The sequence below is a fragment of the Panthera onca genome, chromosome F2 (assembly GCF_046562875.1).
Source record: "Panthera onca isolate mPanOnc1 chromosome F2, mPanOnc1 haplotype 2, whole genome shotgun sequence".
In the NCBI taxonomy this organism is placed as follows: Eukaryota; Metazoa; Chordata; class Mammalia; order Carnivora; family Felidae; genus Panthera; species Panthera onca.
In genome coordinates this window covers 5909838-5926545 of record NC_138356.1, presented here as the reverse complement: position 1 = coordinate 5926545, position 16708 = coordinate 5909838, and positions in this window count along the sequence as shown.

The following is a 16708-nucleotide window of genomic DNA, read 5'->3' as shown; positions in this document are numbered from 1 at the left end:
TTTTAGAGTTGTCCTGTTGGCCAAATGACACAATGTTAGGGAATTTGGGTTCCCCCGTGCAGACTGAGGCAAAGATTCACACACAAACCTTTACTTGGAAGGTTTATTAGGGAAGGGAAAAAGTAACACCAGGAAGGGAAGACATGACACGAGAAGGCGTAAATAACCTCTGTGTGGGTCACTGGAGTTGGATCCTTCAAGGAAATTGTGGGGAAAAGTAGAAAATGTATGTCTCAGAGTTACCCTGCCCAAGATGCAAGGAAGCTGAGTTGTTGGTTGAGGGATGTTTTCAGGGTGCTTGCTTCCCAGTACCCCTGGCCTGCCCTACACCTGGGCAGAGCCCCCTTCTGCAGCTTCTGGATAATGAAGCAGGAAGCGCTGAGTATGAGCCGGGCACCAACAACGCGCTCACACACTTTCCAAAATAAAACAAATCATGATTATTATTCCTTAATAACCTCAACCTTTGAGTTATAGGCACCTTCTCACCCTGTCCTCTGCCACCATCCTTGCTGTTGATTCTTCAACACCCTCCCAGCACATGTCACAGCTGCCTCACCTCCAGTGATCTTTACCTCACCTCCACCTAAGCAACTCATATATATATATGGCAACACCTGTCACTTAGACTTCCTGCCCCTCCAAGATCTTCAACTCTGAGATTGTCTTGTTTAAAATCGTATAGCCTTTGGCCTTTTCTGTTCTCTCACACCTTATGGACTTTGTTCATCTTGATCACCAGGGCTTCAGCCTTTCTTTCACTCGGTCCCGTCCGCTTCCTACTTATCAGACGCTCAGGCATTTAGTCTACATTCCAAATGGCAACACAGAATCCCATAGTCTATTGATCTTCTAACAGTTCCCATCCTCAGTATCTTCTCGCGTGTTCTAAACATCTTGCAATGTCGTGTTCAACACCTTGCACCAAGAACATTCCTTGAGGCCTCCCTCTTGTCAGCATTAAGAGATCTGGCAAATACCCACACCTTCCCCCCCAAAGAAAAGAGAGAGAAGCACTCCTACACGTCATAGCAAACAGAACTATGCAAACTCTTGACAGATGTCATGTGAAAGTAGCATTTCAAGATCAAATAATTTTAGGAAATTATTGGTTAAATAAGGTTTGAGAGGCTTATCATTCAATTTCTCAGATCTATCAAATATGCTCAAATGCGTTATGAATATTTAAGAAGACAAGGCTGGCAAAGTTTTCCAAATTTACTTGACTCCAAGAGTTCCACAAAACAAACTTTGAGACACATTGATTATGATCACAAATCACTACATGTCACAACCTTCTAGGAACAGGGGCATGATGTCTGGGTGTTGTGTGTGACTTTGTAACAGGGGCTTCGGAAAACTGCCATTCCCTCAAAAATATACTTTATTTTGACTGATCTTTTTTTCAGCTCTGTTCATAGAGAATAGAAATTTTTGTCCTCTACTTAAAGTGTAAAACTTCTTTTTTTTTTTAATGTTTATTTTTGAGAAAGAGAGAGACAGAGCGTGAAAGGGGAGGGTCAGAGAGAGAGGGAGGCACAGAATCTGAAGCAGGCTCCAGGCTCTGAGCTGTCAGTACAGAGCCCGACGCGGGGCTTGAACTCACAAACCGTAAAATCATGGTCTGAGTCGAAGTCGGACGCTTAACCGACTGATGAGCCACCCAGGTGCCCCTAGTGTAAAACTTATTTTTAAAGGGAGGTCATTCTAGTAACTTCCAAGTTAGGATGATTCGATGACATTGGTACTTTTAGCCTCTAGGAAATTTATGTGTGCTCCTTAGGGATGTTCTGAATTGTGACTATTGTTCTGGGCATGGTCTTTCCTTGGTAACCAAAATGTCCCAGCCTCACTGGTGTGTGATTAAAGCTAAGATCACATGCCCCCCAATGCCCAAAGGACTTTCCCATTTCTAAGAATCCCCCTTATCTCCCAACCCTCACTACTATAAATATTACCAGCATCTGTCCATAAGGTGGTCCTGCACGTAGCTTGCCTGCTGTCCACCGAGAGGGCAGAACTTAGATGCTCCCCTAAAGGCAGACTCCGCAAACACAGCCACCAGTGCCCCCTGCCGAGGGTCCTGCTTGCCCGCAGTGCTACCACTTGGCTGTGTGCTTTGCCTGTGCTAAAACCCCGGGGGTCCTGCTGAGATATGACCATCAGCCTAACCGCCCCTATTGACCTGGAGAAGCTTACCCACCATTGCTATCTTGAAACCTCGCAGTATCTGGGCTAGTTTCCAAACACCTGGCAGTTCACAGAGCTGACCTTCCATCTGAGTTACCAGCTTTGCAAATGCAGTTTCTTGCCAAGTCACCTGCGTTGATCTGGGCTAAAAAGTGCAGCCAAGGACACCTTCCAAACCCCCTTCATCTACAGGAAAGGCTGCGCGTTCCCTCTACTCTGGAGAGTAGTCTGAGGCCCCAGAAAGGGCCAGGTAGATGTTTTCTACTACAGAGAGGCCCCCTGACCTTCAAAGAAGATTTCATAAGCTGTCCCATTTGAAGCCCTGGATCCCAACCCCAAATGATTAAGATGTGATAATTCTGTAAGTAACACTATCTTAAAGAAAAAAACAAAAAAGTATTTAGTAATACACTAGAATGCCAGGAATTAACAAGTTGATGTGAATGACAGCACTCTGCCGGCACACAACAAGTTCTCATTCATCTTCTGATAATACTGATGCTAACACATCATTGGAAATGAAAGCCCCTTCCCCAAAAAAGAGCATACAGATTTCCCTGAAAAATGCTCAGGAAGACTCACAGGACTCCCTCTCTACACTGGCTCGTGAAACGTTGAGGTTGGTCTGCAAAGTATATAGATTAAAGCTGTGGCTTCTGCGATGAACTCCCCCCGTGATAAAGGAGAGATAAAGACCATCACAATGACCAACAGAACAAGCATTGATTTTTTACCACTTGCCTGCCAAAGGGAGACACGTGAGGGAAGAAATCGCTGAGGAATTACCTTCAGGGGAAGAAGTCCGTGTGGGTGTGGAGGTGAGAACGGGAGATGTTATATACAATACCCGCAATGGGTGGGTCATCATATCTACACAAATTAAGGACCGAAGTTGCTCCCTGGATCAAACGAGTCCATGAGCCCATGCCCCGTTCCAGCAGCTCACTGGTCAGGAGAGTCTTCATTTGGGGGGTGTTTGACAGAAGGGTGGCACTAGATTCCCACTGCTTCCTCACCTGCAGCTGGTATTGAGACCTGCCGTGTTACCCTGTGCCACCCAAAGCATTGGGGTCCCATCAGTGGAGAGAGTAGTAGCGAAAGAGTGATCAACTCTTAGAGCTACATCTTTAGAATAACAAACGTTACGGGGCTTTTTCTTGCAATGTCCCTGAAAGTATGCCAAGAGCATAAATCTAAAACAACTCAGAACAAGCAATTCCATGAGGGGCCCAAGCCATGAAGCCCAGGCATGCAGCTTGGTCTGTCTTTACAAGAATTAGAGTAGAAGGAGAAAGAAATTCTGCCAGGGCAAGGAAGGATAATGCCAAGAAAAAAGAGAGAAGGTCCCCTTAGGCATAAGGAATAGCATGGCAGCTTGAACGTGCATGATGCATTAAAGGGGCGCCATGAGCGCACCCCAAAATTTTGTCAAGTCCTCTACATGACTAACACCTATAAAGTCTAAAATTCCCCCCGTACGAAACAGTGACATATTATTACTTAAAATAAGTACCTCAGACTCTACATGAATTTTCAAATACATTCCAGAGGAATATATGACTGTTGGAATATATACCCCCCCTTTACTAACATTTCCTCTCTCTTCAGATGAGACAGTTCTTGCACTGGCTGTAAACAGATACAAGGCTCAGGAAACACGCTTCCTTGTTGTGTCACAAAGGGCCTGTGGGGGCTGTTGGCTCTTCTCTCAAACCTTAATTGCATACTAACCGCTCAAGGGTCTTGTCAAAGCACAGGTTCAGATCCAGTAGCCTGGGGAGTGTGAGACATGGCATTCTTAACGAGCTCTCAGGTGACACCCATGCATTTGATCCAAGGACCACGCTTTGATTAACAAGACTTCATGTCTTAGATTTTGGCCACCTTTGAATCAGACATGACACTCTGATTAAATTAAAAGTGTAATTATGAGGCAAGAATTGTTACTTTCCTAGACGTGCTTCTTTCTCTGTCTCTCAATTTAAAGTGACGATATCAGGGGTGCCTGGGTGGCTCAGTCAGTTGAGCATATGACTTGTGCATGACTTGGGCTCAGGTCATAACCCCAGGTTTGTGGGATCGAGCCCCGCATGGGGCTCCATGCTTAACATGGAGCCTGCTTAAGATTCTCTCTCTCTCCCATCTGCCCCTCTCCCCTGCTTGCACTCTTTCTCTCTCTAATTAAAATTAATAAATAAATGAAGTGACAATTTATAATAGCAGGAATAATAAAAGCAATTGTTCCCACCCAACCTATAAATGACCTTTGTAGATAATCCTTTTGTAGATGACCAATACGTAGAAAATAAAGCCACACTGAGAAGCAGATCTGGAGCTTTCGGCCAACCGATGGCTCTTCAATCTTCATGCGCGTTAGTATTACCTGGGGAGCTTGTTCAAATGAAGATTCCTGGGCTTCATCTCTAAAGGTCTGGATTCAGCTGATCTGGAGTAGAGCCCAAGAACGTGCATTTCTACCAAGCTTCCCATCATGGGATCCCATCATCCCATCGTGATGCCACGATCAGGGTCTGCTCTCTGGGTGTCAGTGGGATAGGCTCATTCATCAAGTGGGATAGGCTCATTCATCAAAGGACAGGCTCACAGTGAATTTCACTGCTTGCTTCTACATTGAAAATGGGTACCAGTGAATTGCCTCCAGCAGGGGAAGTGGGAAAAGGAAGTGCTTTCGAAATCACTTTATTTATTAAGAAAATTAACAAATAAAATTTTAAATCAAATAATTCCCAGGAAAATAAATTTTTCTATGACTTTGGAGTTTCACAGATGCTGGTAAAGACTCCAAATCCTGAAGACTGAAGTTTTCCGTTTTGGGCAACTATTCCGGGTTGGTTTGCCCGGCACAGAAGAACCTGGAATGGAGAAGCAGGACAGGAAGCTGAGGAGGGAAGGGACAGATCCCGATGGGGATTGTGCCGGGCCAGGGAGTGGGGGCTTATTCTGTATCCCCCGGAAACAGACTAAAGGTGTCGTGATCTGTCGAATTTTAGAGGAAGTTATTCTGAGGTTGAAGTAGGGAATGTTCAGAACAAATATGAAACTAAAAAACCAGGCATCTTCTGAATAAGATCAAAATCAATGCTTTTCAATATCCATGAGGTGTGGGGGCCCAATGTTTTATGAAAAGTCTTAGCTGGTTTGATTTATACGCAGTACATATCTGAGTACAAAAGCCTTTTAATGGTTCTTTTGTGAAGGGAGAGTTTGCCTAGAAGTCTATAGGCTCACAGACACCTCAGAGGCGTCTTCCAGATAATGAGATCTGACTGCAGCTCAAAGGCACTGAAGTCAATCTACACCAAATCAAGAAATCAGGTTTGGTGATGGTAATAGTTTTTAGTGACCGTTGGTGATATATAAACTTGCAGTGTTAATGGAACCTTAAAACAGAAAATTCCAGAATTTTTAATCAACTAAAAAAGACGTTTATATTAAGCAGTGGCTTAGAGATCCTACCAACCGTGTGTCTTTTAAACACTTTATAGTGACGTTTTTTCAGTACATACAGCACAAATCGTGTGCTAAAAGAAAGTTCTGCCCAGCAATAAGAAAGGTGAGTTAGGTAAACGTGCAATGTGTTGTAATTTTTGTCCAAACTGGCACGCTTTTGAGAGTGCGAGGAGGCGTATGAATAATTATGCCAGGATATACGGTCACCCGAGTTTAGGTATAATGTGGCTGGTGAATTTCAAAACATTTATAAACTTTGTGTGAACAAACATGGCCTTAGGTTGGTGCTCGTCAAATGTAAAAGCCTCATGCCGAAGGGCTCCATGATAAAGAATCTCATAGCAGGCAACCTCTGACGTTTCCAGCTGGGAACTGGATTCCAGTAGCCCTTTTCCTGTAGTTAGCGGGTTTTGCACGCTCATATCAAAGACATAGTTACTACTGGTTTGAGGTTCTTTGATGATAAATCTTTCTAGGATAAAACACAAATACGACTTTTCTTTCTTTATAATTTCTCTTCTAGGTTTGACCTTTACCAATAGCATTTAGTTTCTTTTGCCTTTTGACAGTAGCTTGGAAAGCATTAAAGGTCTGTGCAAATATGGCTTAATAATCTCTGCTTTTCTTATCATGTCGTTCAAAATATGAATTTCGCAGGTCACATTTATTTGTATTTTCTGCTCTTTTTCCTTCTTTGACAATATAGCTAAATTCTCCCCAGTTTTAAAATAAAATACGGGGAAGCTCATCTTCATAGCATATGTGTACACACATTTGTGAGTAGATTTATTTTTTATGCAAAACTACTAAGGTCTGTATGTTAGCATGTCACGGCTTTCTCAGTCACGTTCTCACCTCGTTTGCACCCACGTGCTTTGAACTTATGGAAGTGACAGGGTCAACATGAAGAGGTCAATGCCATTAGAAGAACAATTGGTTACCTACATTTCCTGAGAGAAGGGATGTATGCCACGCCACCCAGGACCACAGGAGCAGCACCAGGTTCTGGTCAGGAGCAGACGCAGGAGGAAGAGGAAAGCCTAGGCCAGAGCCCTTATTGACATTTCTGCAGGAAAAGGCAAGACGGAACAGAGTGGACAGTTTAGGATTGGCTCATCTGAATAATTCTGTTAGGCTTTGGGCTATGGGGTGATCTCCAGGAGCCTGGTACCTGGCCCCGGGACGAGTTGGAGACAATATTGGCTTTGGGAAGTGGTTAGGAGGATAGACCGGGAATAGATTGGTTCGCATATGAAAGGTGCAGTCTAGGGCAAGTCTTTTTTTTTTTTTTTTTTTTAACTTTTTTTTTTAACGTTTATTAATTTTTTGAGACAGAGAGAGACAGAGCATGAACGGGGGAGGGTCAGAGAGAGAGGGAGACACAGAATCCAAAGCAGGCTCCAGGCTCTGAGCTGTCAGCACAGAGCCCCACGCGGGGCTCGAACTCACCGACTGTGATATCATGACCTGAGCCGAAGTCGGACGCCTCACCGACTGAGCCACCCCGTTGCCCCTGGGAGCATTTGTTAAAGCCATTCTGTTTCACGTAGCCGACTTCCTCTTGGGCTCACGCTGCTTCCTTTTCAAGCAGGCCCTTCGCCATCTTCTCTGTGAAAATGTTATCAAACTTTTCAGGGCCTGGTTCCACCAAGACTTCCTCCCACGGAGCTGGCTCTGCTTGTCCTACTTCTACCAGGGCTCAGACCTGACCAATTCTTACTAAGGCTCCATAGAACATTGACCGTACAAGAATTTGGCACTTTTTATATCACAAGTGTCAAGCAGAGGCTAAATGAGGTTGTAGCAATTGACAAGAACATCTTTAAGGTGGAGATAGTCGTGCCTCTGTCAAATTAGTTCTCTCAGATCCCTTCACAACAGGAAGCCAGCAATCCCCCTGACAGCACTCGGCTCCACCCGTCTACAGGATCCCTTAGAGGAAAGTCTTCGGCAAAAATTTTTGAAAGAAAAATAGAGGAGATTGTCCTGGATGAACTTTTAGCTCTTCAGAGTAAATTGACTCCCATATGGCCTTGGAATCAAATACCATATCCTCATTTGAAAGCACAGCTGGTATTTTCAATATTTTCAACTTCTTGATCCATCTATCTATTCAATGGCCCTTGAGCTCCCATTTCCTGAAAAGGGGGCCTTACTTGCAATAGTGTCTTCCAATCAAACTATGTTTTCTTTGTCTATGTAATATGCAGTGTGTCTGTGTAAGGTTGTGTTTTGGAAAATATTTAATTCTATAGAAGACACACAAATGGGATAGACGAATGAAACTCATGAGATAAGCATAGATAGGAAATACATCAGTAACCCAAGATATATATTAAACAGGTAAGTACGTAGAGCATTTGTGTGTGAACATAGATAGGAAAGGATGGAAAGACTCAATATGGAGGAGGTCTGAAGTCAGCCACCCAGTGGTAACACCGTTCAACTCATGCGCTCTCCACAAAAGAAACAAGGAGAAGCAGTGGCTGTCCATGGGGCTGAGAGGAGAGCCACGGCTGTGCCTAGGGGTACTTATCGCCGTGTCTTTCTGCTAAGGCACGTGTGTGTCATTGGCCCCGAGTCCCTTCTGTCCACGAGCCTCTTGCTCGAATCCCAGCTGTGGTCCTCACGACCACATCGCCAGCAGGGAAGGCTGATGAGTTACTGGGACAGACAGGACACAGAAGCACGTGTGCACTAGATGCAAGAGGTAGGTCTTTCCACCCCACAGGCACCGTCCCCTAACTGTGTTAAAGTGCTCCTTCTTCCTCTTCTCCTTGCTTCTCTCTGTTTTTCAGATTCTTCACATAAACTCGTCCCTCCAGCATTTCAATTTCACTTACACGCTTTGTGCTCATGACCTCTAAGCAACCTTGCCTGGTAGAGTTGACAGAGGAGCCATGGATGGGCTCTTCATGGCCAAAACTGGAACAATGTGAACAACAAATACACATAGTAATGTTGGATCCTAACCTAAACTAAAAGATAAATACCCGCGTGTCCGTGTTGATATAAACACATAACTGAATCTTTTTTAAAGGGAGAGAATAAATAAATCTCCTATGCAGGATTCCAAATAATTTCCGCAGATACACTGCCCTTAAGGTGGTAAAACATAACTCTCCATTCTTTAAGTGTGGTCTGTGACTGGCGATTTCCAAAGAATATAGTTACGGAGGGGCAGGGGCATAGAGGAACTCTACAGTGGAGCAACCTGCTAAATACTAGGTCAGTCAGTTGATCAAGATTAGCACTGACAGTGATAAGTCACACTGATGGTACATACCCTTGATGTACATGGTCCAAAGGGCACTTTACCTTGATGGTCTTCTTCCCCCAAACACGTAACTCCATTCTAACCAAGAGAAAAACATCAAATACAACTGAGGGACATTCTACAATATACCTGACCAGAACTCCTTAAAATTGTCAAGATCGTGAAAAACAAAGAAAGTCTGAGGAACTGTCACAACCAAGAGGAACCTGAGGGAACATGATAACTGAATGTAATATGATGTCCTGGAAGAGAAGAAGGCAAAAATTAAGGAAACCTGATTAACATATGGACTCCAGTTAAAATTCGGGTCTCAGTATTGGTTAATTAATTGTAACAAATGCACCATACTAATGCAAAATGTTAATACTATGGGAAATTGGTTATAGGGTTTTTGAGAGTTCTCCTTCACCTTTTTCTCCCTGGAAATTTTCTATATATTTGGGGCACCCGATGGCTCAGTCAGTTAAGTGCCTGACTCTTGATTTCCACTCAGGCCATGAGTCATGAGATCGAGCCCCATGTCGGGCTGGCGCTGAGCATGGAGTCTTGCTTAAGAGTCTCTCTCCCTCTCGCTCTGCCCCTCCCCAACTCGTGCATGTGCATGCGCGCTCTCTTTCAAAAAAGAGAAATTCTCTATAAATGTGTTCTGAAATCAAAAGTTTACTGAAAACCAAACAAAATAAGACAAAGCCCAAGATTTTGAGAGACTACGCTTTCTAAGAAGCAAAAGTTACTTTCAAACATGCTGGTTTTTACCCTTGTTAAAAAAAAAAAGTGGTATTTTAAAAAGTAATCATTTACATGCAAAGTTTTATTTCCTGGCTGGGTCGATTCACACTTATCACTGGCACAGATATATGATGACTTAAGAAGTTAAGATAGAAGAAAGCGTTTCCTCGCTTAACAAATTATTTTCTGATGTCTGACACCTTTTCAGCTCTCCCTACACGGCTGAGGAAGTTCAGGGATCTACATTCCAACAACCTGGAATGTAGTGGATCCAGGTTGGCCAAGTGGATCCAGGGTTCAGGCAAGGATGCTGTGAAAGCTCTTCCAAATTGCCAGAGGCAGAATAACGCACTGGCCCTTCAGAGGACAGAACTTCAGCTCTGCAAACACAAGACCAAATGATATTTTTAGAGGGATTGTATATATGGTGTAAACAAAGTTAAAAGGTCAGGAAAATGATTGTACCTCTCTGCAGGAGGATGTGTATTTATTCGCAGCTTGGTTTCTATGTAATCACTGAGCGCTGATGGGAAGAACAGTGCTATTATCAGTCATGGTCGTTTTTGTCCTTTTTCCATCAATGTAAGAGCACATAGTGAAAATCAAGCGTTGATAAATCATGAATCATTTATGTACCGCCTTGTGCCAAGCAGGATTTGATCGGTACACCAGATGCAGTGGGCCACCCAAGCACATTCCTTATATTGTGCACATGTGGGCCTGAGCAACCCAGATCCATAACAAGCAGTCCCTGAAAAGCTAACTATTGTGACAGGAATTTGCGTAGGCGTTGCCATGGAATTGCTGCTAAGGTACCATATTCGAAGTTCAGAGCGCTGTCTAGGCCAGTCATTGTCTCGCTTTGCTTACTGAGAGGGTCAGAGAACGGGTTCTCCTGCCAATTACCCCTCGCGTAACCCCCTCCTACCACCGTGGGTCTGCAGGAAGGGAGGCCCGCATTAGGGACCGCAGTGTTGCTAGAGAGGTGTTCTTCTTCCTTTTCCTACAGAGGGGGCTTTCCTCCCTTCAGCCAAGGGAGGAGGGCTTCAGGGAGTCAGTTGTAAAAGGCTGGCACGAAAAGAAGACACCGGCGTCTCGTTCTCTGGTTCAATGTCTGCTTACTGTAGAGCTGGAAGATCTCCCCTAGGCTCCTGTGGCAACGGAAAAGAAGTGTGAGAGATGAGATGCTGGAGAGCCACTAGCCAGCCCCTTCTTAGTTCCGAAGAGATGAGGAACGGACCCCCAAGCGTCCGATGTCTCGAGAGTGGGCCTCAGGAAAGCAGACACTTCGCAACTACAGGCCTGCCAAGACCACCTGGTACGTCAGGGAGCCCCGCGTGATGTCCCCAGGAGATCAGAACAAAGCTGCCCAAGATCTGCAAAGTCCAGAAGGGTCCCAGGGAATGACCTGTCACCACGGGGACATGTTTGTACATCACATAACCTAATGGCATCCACAGATAATACATTTCAACAGCAGTCGCCGCTATAACCAAATTGAGGGGCGCAATCTGCACCCAGTGGCCATCTCCTTAAACATTCTTCTCTCCCTTTTTTTCACTTCCCCAAGGGAACAGAAGAAAAGTAAACCATCCACTGTTCTGATCTGCCCTGGAGGAGGGGGCTTTGAAATTGGAGAAAAAAAGAAAGAGATACCTACTGGAATGAGTGTTCTAACACCGACACTGAATGCCAAGATAGGAATACGACCCAGGTGGCCTTAAAGAACCCGCTTCCCAGGGAGAAAGGTGGGCACGCGTTTAATTTCACCCATTTGGGGCACAGGCATTAGATAAAAAGTATTTTATGTTTACACCCCCATCACACTGAGACTCCTCAGTATACACGTAGCACCAAGAAGAATATAACGGCCACTGGGATTTACACGCACCAACGATTTTCAAAAGACCTTTTTGAGAAAAAATAACAAATGACGACAATTACAAATAATAAATAACACCGATTTCCTTCTCACACCACAATTAGAAAATGTTACTGTCTTTCACGTTGGTTAAACCCATTTTATCGAAGGTACTGTAGAGCCAATATCACTTTGTTTACTGATGTGACGACTCTCGTGGGAAAAGATGCACCTACCTGTTTAGATCTTCTTTACAAGCTATGGTGGAGAATATTCTTTAAGCCTTTTCTTTTCAAAAACACATAGCTCCATGACATGACGGAACTCTGAATTGAATCGTGTTAGCTATCATCAGCCTCTCGAGATGTCTGGGAATCGTATATTACATCAGATCAATGTCACTTTCAGCTCACTGCAACTCCAGAACAGGGGGAGTGCTGTCGTAAGGTGACAAAATTGTAGAGTATAAAATTCTGAATGAAGGCATGCCTTTTTGAGAGACTGCTAAGTTGAGACTACGTGATGCCAAATATTTAGATGAAAACAGAATAATTCCCTGAGGTATCTATTTGCGTACAGGCATCTGGATGTTTGACAGGATGTAGACAAAACATGTGAATGACTGTCTAAATTCAACACCCTTTATCCAAACATTGTGCACCGCTTGGAAACAGCCAAAGACCTGCAGTATTAAGACACAAAGCAAACTAATGTCCCCTTCGAGGCTTGCACCCAACACAAATGTGACATCTGGTCTCTTGAACAGTCACTCAACATTCAGCCACTTTTAACCCACGACTGACTTTTAAAATTGATCTGAATTGCCTATAGCTTAGAACGGAGTTCCGGAAGTGTGAAAAGAAATACATTTTAGATGTTCTATCTTCCAACTTTATAGTATGACATTTATTTTATATTGTCGTTTTTAAAACAACTCTGTATTAATCTAAGATCTATATCTTCCCGTAGAGTTGCCACCCAAAATAACATTTTTCTGGCTTCACTTAACAGAACCTTATGTAAATAAATGAGATACGTTGGTGACCTGGTGAGAGAGTGTCCTGTCATGTGCAAGGATCCACTTTCTCAAAAGTTATTTGGATATAGTATCACTCCTCTGATGTGGATATATTAGTATCCTTTAGCCAATTACCAATGATATTAATTCTGAATGCATCGGTCTACTTTGAAGGATCATATACCAACTCATACATTCTTCCCACCAATGTCATGAAATAGGTTCTGTTATTACCTCATTTTATTGAGGAGAAAATGTGAGGGGCAGAGCAGGGCTCAAACCCAGGTTGTCTGGGTCAAAATGCATGTTCTTAACCTTCACCGTGATGCTGGCAGGTGCAGCCCAACTCCCAAATCCTGGCTCTACCTCTTAGGTTGGTTGACATTGGGCAGCACCACTCACACCAAACCCGGGAGCAAGTTCTGCCCCTCCTCCCTCCAGAGCGCACCCCGGGTCTACCGACTACTCCTACGTGCCATCTTTAGATAATTGTGGACAACTTCGGTTGAGTTTCCTTCCTCCACTCACACCCCAGTCCGACCCCTTCTCCATGTCACTACAAGAACGATCTTTCAAAATCTAAATCAGATACTGTCACTCTTTGGGTTTAACTCTTTCTAATAGATTTCTACTTCTCTTCGAACAAAATCCAAACTCCACCAAGGGCTGTGGGTGCATATGCTGCCTCCCTCGCTGATCTCCTCTCTTACCAACGTCCCCTTTATCAAGCTCTGGCCGTTCTGAGCCCTTCTCTGTAACTCAGACTCAATAAGCTCTTCCCCACTTCACAGCCTTATAGTTACTGTCCCCTCTACCTGGAGTGATTTTCCTATTTTCGAGCATTAGTTAATGCTCATTCTGCAGACCTCGATTCACGTGCCATCTTCCCCAAGAAGACCTACCCCAGCCCACCACTCTGTTTAATCCTCAAATGGCACTCTTCACACCCAGTAAAGACATTTTTTATTATTTGTTTGTGTGTGTGTGTGTGTTAAGTCTCCTCACTAGAAAGTAATCTCCACAAGGACAGGCAGCTTGCTCGTCCTGTCATGGGGTACCCCAATCCAGGAGCCTAGAATTAACATGTTTATACGATCAATAAATATTTGTTAAGTGGCTGAAAAAAAAAAGAACTCTTTAAGCCTCTTTCCTCATCTGTGAAAATAAATATAATAATCCTTTCTTTTTGAGGTTGCTAAGAGTGGGAGCTGACATTAATCACTAAATAAATAAGAAAATGTCTATAATTGTTAGAGATGCATATTGAGGTATTTAGGGGGATTGTGCTGTAGCAATGGGATTTATTTAAACTATTTCACAGAGGGGAAATAAAGAGGGATAGGTGAAGAAAATAGGTGCAAAATCTTGATAATTATTGATTTTAGGTCGTGGATGTAGGGGTATGCATTACACTTTTTCCTCTCATTTTGTGTATGTTTTTACATACAATAAAACAATTTTAAGCATCAGTATTTTTTAAAATTGTGCAGGCCCAAGAGTCATTGTCTCTTTTGGAGGCAACTGCTCGATTGTAATTGCTTCCCATGGTCCTGTTATGTGAATTTTATAGCTTCACTCTTAGAGGATAATTTTCTTACTTTTCTGATTTTAGGAAACAACTCATCCTTTACCTTTATGTGCCACCTCTATCATTATAAACAACTTCTTGTTTATAATGATAAACATTATTATTCGTTTATAATGATAAACGAATGGCCAGTTGCCATTTCGTGAACAGCCTTAGGTGATGAAACTTGGAGATGCAGAAGTGCGGGACTTTCTCAGGAGCAAGGCGGGAGCCGTAGGCACGCCCCTGGGAGGAAGGAGCCGGTCGGGGTGCTGGAGGGATCTCAGGGGCGCACGGGGAGAAAACAGTCCCCTTCCTTGAGTACTTTGGGAAGAGGGTTCATTGCCTCTCCGAGGACAGAAGACCCTGCAGGTGCGAGCCAAAGGCCTCTTACCGGCAGGGCAGAGCGGCGGCGCTACGCCAGAACAGGGTCTGCGCGCTGCAGGATCCTTTAAGACATTGGGTTTTTTTTTTTTGTTTTTTTTGTTTTTTTTTGGGACAGAGAGAGACAGAGCATGAACGGGGAAGGGGCAGAGAGAGAGGGAGACACAGAATCGGAAACAGGCTCCAGGCTCCGAGCCATCAGCCCAGAGCCTGACGTGGGGCTCGAACTCACGGACCGCGAGATCGTGACCTGGCTGAAGTCGGACGCTTAACCGACTGCGCCACCCAGGCGCCCCAAGACATTGGGTTTTGAACCCCAGCCCAACCGATCGCCTACGAGGCCCCGGAGGCCGTGCGGCACGACGTGCTCACCGCCCTCTCGATTCCGTGAGGGCGGCCTGAACAGCCGGTAGGAGGCATCCGGTCCTGGGGAGGAGAGTGGGGCGTCGCCCTTTTTCTCCCCATCAATAACCCGTGGGGCTTCGGAGAGCAGCACGGCGACCCCCAGTGGAGGCGGGACTTACACCAAACCCCGCCCCTCTGTGCCTGGCAACTGCTTCTGTACCCGGATGGGACTGACACTGAGCCAACCAGACGGGCCCTCCTCCAGACCAGCACAGCCACCTGTCCCAGGCACCAGCAGACAAACGTTTTGGGTTTTGTTTTTGTTTGCTTTCTTTTCTTTACTTTTCTGTTCTTTTCTTTTTCTTTCTACCCTCATTTTCTTTTGGAATCAGGCTCATAGTTTCTGATTTTTTTTTGGTCAATTCTTAGTGTATATATCTTAGTGTGTATATATATATATACACACACACACACACACATATATATATACATATATACACTAATATATACTAATTAATTATATACATAATATATAGAATAATTAATACATAATTAATTTATATAGATACATAGTTTGTTTGATCAGGCATTTTTACTCTTCTTTTTCCACCGTTTCTCTCTCCTTTATTTTCCTTTCTCTTTCTCTGGATTTAGCCTTATGGTTTTTTGGTTTTTTTTTTTTTTTTTTTTTTGATTCTCTGTTTGGTCTTCTTTTCACCCCTTTCATTTTTCTCTTTTTATGGGATCAGGTTCCCCAACCCCCTCCCCCCCCCCCCCCCCCCCCGCTTCCAATGCCGCCCTTTTTCTTTTTTTTCCCCCAGTTTCACTTCAACAAACAAATTAAAGCACACCCGGTTGAAGGTCCAAACAGTCTCCGCTACAAGCGAGGAGGAGCTCTGCAGAGGACTGACCTGTGGGATAGAGCAGCCAAAACGCAACAACAGAGTGCGTGCAGCCTGCACCAAAAACACTTGCTGAAGGGCCAGGCCCTGGGCCGTGTATGACCCCTTTTTAATATAGTAGTACTCGCAGGTGCAGGACACCTATCAAAACGGATTAAGACCCAGGAGGCATCTGGGTGGCTCAGTTGGTGAAGCATGCAACTCTTGATTTTGGCTCAGGTCACAATCTCACAGTTTGTGAGATTGAGCCCTGCGTTGGGCTCTGCGTTGACAGCTCAGAGCCTGCTTGGGATTTTCTCTCTCTCCCTCTCTTTGCCCCTCCCCAGCATGCATTCTCCTCTTTCTCTCTCTCTCTCTCTCTCTCTCTCTCTCAAAATAAATAAATAAATAAACTTAAAAAATAATTTTGAAAAAAATATATACCACATAGTGAAAAATACATAATAAATATAACATAGTATATAAGTAAATTTAACCAGAAATAATATGAGGGGTCTGAGACCAGAAATATGTCATGGGGGGGAAAAAAAATAACAACAATGAACTTAATTCAATTATTAAAAATAAAAAAAAAATTTAGATTGGTTCATAAAACAAGCCTCAATTAGCAAGATGAAAACAAAAAGAAATATTAAATCTGAATCAGGAATGTCAATGTATACAATAGGATGATGACACTGTATTGATGTTTGTAGAGTCCTTGTTTGTAGAGTCCTTCTAAAATGTCCTTGTTTTTAGAAGTATTAAATGACGCTCAATTTACTCTCAAATGGGTTAGGAAAAACTGGAAAGAAAAGAAGGATGGAAAGAGAAAGAAAGAAAGGAAGAAAGAGAGAAAAGAGAGAGAGAGAAGGAAAGGGAGAAAGGAGGAAAGAAGGAAAGAAAAATAAGAAAAATGTGAGACATGGTAACTATTGGGGAATCTGGATAAAAGATATTTTTGTCTTTTATATTTTGTATTCTT